The 2,846-nt window shown below is 33.6% G+C and overlaps 1 protein-coding gene across 1 annotated transcript in view; it reads left to right on the top strand.

The window, feature by feature from the left end:
• LOC108969350 (tyrosine kinase receptor Cad96Ca-like) overlaps positions 1-1,319 on the top strand; it is a gene marked incomplete at its 5' end in the record, with an annotated part of 28,097 nt that extends 26,778 nt beyond the window's left edge. The window contains 1 exon segment of the mRNA XM_018934012.1: positions 1,196-1,319.
• Between the last annotated feature and the right edge of the window lie 1,527 nt (positions 1,320-2,846).

Below are 2,846 nucleotides of genomic sequence, written 5' to 3'. Positions count from 1 at the left end.
AAGTTATTAGGATATGTGAATGCAATTTTTTTTATAATATTTATTTGAAATATCATATTTTCATAAAATTAAGAAAAACGTAAACTTTAATTGCATTTGTTTGACAAACCTTTGTTTTTATTAACAGCCTTCACACAGTCTACGGCGCACAAATCGAATGATTTCTGTCACTGCTTCTAGCCGGCCATCGTCGCTAAAGTTTAAAGTTAACCTTTGTTAAGGAGAAAGTCATGTTAAACTGCAACATAGCTTTCAATGGAGGACTTTCGGGGGACTTTCATAACTTTTTATGCTTACATTGTTTCMATCCACCTTTGTGTTGTTCTGATGAAGTTTGACCCCTGTCACTCGTTGATTTTTCATTCGCTTGGTCAATTTTGATTTCTTTGTTGTACAGCGGTTTTTAGGCTTTTTTCTGGAAAGATGCGTTCAACTTTTCTTTGAGATAYTTTTTCATGGACACCATTTATCTTGTTTTAAATTTTTCTAGCTGTTTTGCTGCGCAATTACAGAGTGAACCTCATTACTTTATGTCGAATTTTCCATTTTGGGCACCATTTTGCCGCATACTTGTGCGACCAACAGTGCGATATTTGAATGTGTGTTACAATTCTCATTCCAATTTTTTTTATTATTTTTCTGTAGGATGTACTTTTATCTTTTAAAAGTGCAGCAATGGCACTTTGAATTTTCTTTGAAATGTCCGATTTTTCACCTATTTCCTAAAGAGTACATTTTTTATGGCTTATATTATAATGCTTCAGAAAACTTAAAAAAAATACTTACCTAATACATAAAACTGTGGAATAGCTGAAATAAAGTCAAACACATAAAAAAAAATCGGTTCCTGCCACTACGCCACTCAATTTATCTCTGATGACTCAGAAATCACAAATGCTAACTCCAAGTGAAGTAAATATTTCAATATAATTTCGAATTTAAGTCCCGTTAATTGCAACGGTACATTTTTTTTTTAATATTTGACACGTGGTAATAAGTAGTGCTTAGTCTACTTAATGCTTAGGCAGTGGAAAAAATTAAAATTTTTCTCCTAGCAAACTGTCCAAGAATGTTATTCGTAAATTTTTACATATATTTACCCTGTTTCTAATGAGTTGGCGGGGTACTGTACTAAGTACTGGTACAGTCCAACATTACGTACATTAGTAAAATGCTTGCATTATAAACATTTCAGATATTTCTGCCTCTATGCCATTAAGATTTGCCAACTTTTAGATACTTTCTATGGAAGACAGGTTTTTTCCTAGGTTGATACAACTGTCCTTAATTATGATGCCAAATATACCGATCTATCTACCAGTGTGTTTACAGAAGTTGTTTATATCAGTCGATCTCAGCTCTCGCGTCGAATTTGTTTTGATGTCTTCAGTTAACTCCAAACGGTTTCCCGGGAGCGGTTCTTTGAGTTGCAATCATAGCCAGAAGTCACATAAAGGTAAATCAGTTGAATATGGTACTTGCTCAAAGATATGTAACACAAATACGTTAAAATTTACTGTAAAGTTGGACAGACACTACTGTGGTCGATTGACATAAAAAGCTGTTGTAAACACACGATCGCAGAGATGAGAGGGGAAAATCAAGAATTCCCGATATTTTCTTGACTGGTTGTATGTACATAATTTTATATTTATTTCGATTGGTTTCAGGTGATAAAACAGCCGTTAATTGTTATACTCAGAAGCAACATTTTGTTGTCGAAAATCAATATACGTATCCTGTGGGAATACTTAAATTTTATATATTTTTGGCATAAGCTGATAGTATATCCTAACATTATATGACCACTTAATTCTTTTAAGATATCTTGCATATTTACAGATATACATATACGGTGTAAGAAGAACTGAAAGTTTGAGTATCTGGTAATAGGTATATGGGAAATAAAAGTAGTTATAATCCGATTTATCTAGTTTTGGCATTGCTACATATTACACTAGTAGACACCTAATTTATGTCATTAAAATTCTTAAGTGTTTCTAATGCAGTTTCATACTCTGTAGTCAAATCAAAGACAGAATTCTTCTATCACCCACAGATATTCTGTAACCTGTGGCTTTAGAYTTTACAATACTACTGTAATCAAATTGAAAGGTGAATTACTTCGAATTAGTTTATACTTCGCTTATTTTTCGGATCGGTAATTTTTTTTCTCTGTAAGGTGGTAGTACTGTTAGTGACATCTATGCTAAATTTCACCTCAAAATATTCATTAGTATTTGAGATACGTGTCGTTTTGTGTGGCTCTAGAAGTGAATTATTGGATTTTTACTATGTCTGAATTTATTGAACAAAAAAGTGCGATAATGCACCATCTCATTTCGCCACATTTTCAATTAATATCGTGCCGCAAACACCGCCTGATTTACCTTAGTGTAACTTCTGGCTATTCAGCAAATTCACATGACCGCTCCGAGCAGTCACTCACTCCGGGACCAAATAACGTTACCAGTTAACCTCTAGTTGATTCCAAAAAGCTATTACTTCAACCTTTGTCAAGGCAACAGACTGAAATGGAAGAGGGTTTTTGAAACTGAAACAAAAATTTCCAAGAGTAAGTGAAGCAAAAATTAAGGACGGCATATTTTTGGGTCCGCAAATAAGGCAACTAATGAAAGATGAAACATTTGAGGAAATGCTCAATAAAAGTGAAATACGAGCCTGGAGTGCCTTTGAAACCTTAGAAATGTGAAAGCTGACAATTACAAAGATCTTGTGACTGAACTACTTTCTGCTTATAAAAAATTTGTTGCAAAATGTCTCTTAAAATTCACTTTCTGGACTGTAATCTGGATTTCTCCCCGAAAATTTAGGGGCCATAAGTG

The sequence above is a fragment of the Bactrocera latifrons genome, unplaced genomic scaffold (genome assembly GCF_001853355.1).
Source record: "Bactrocera latifrons isolate USDA-ARS-PBARC rearing strain unplaced genomic scaffold, ASM185335v1 scaffold_1046, whole genome shotgun sequence".
Lineage (NCBI taxonomy): Eukaryota > Metazoa > Arthropoda > Insecta > Diptera > Tephritidae > Bactrocera > Bactrocera latifrons.
Note: the sequence above shows the minus strand (reverse complement) of the source record. Positions and strands in the feature narration are given on the sequence as shown.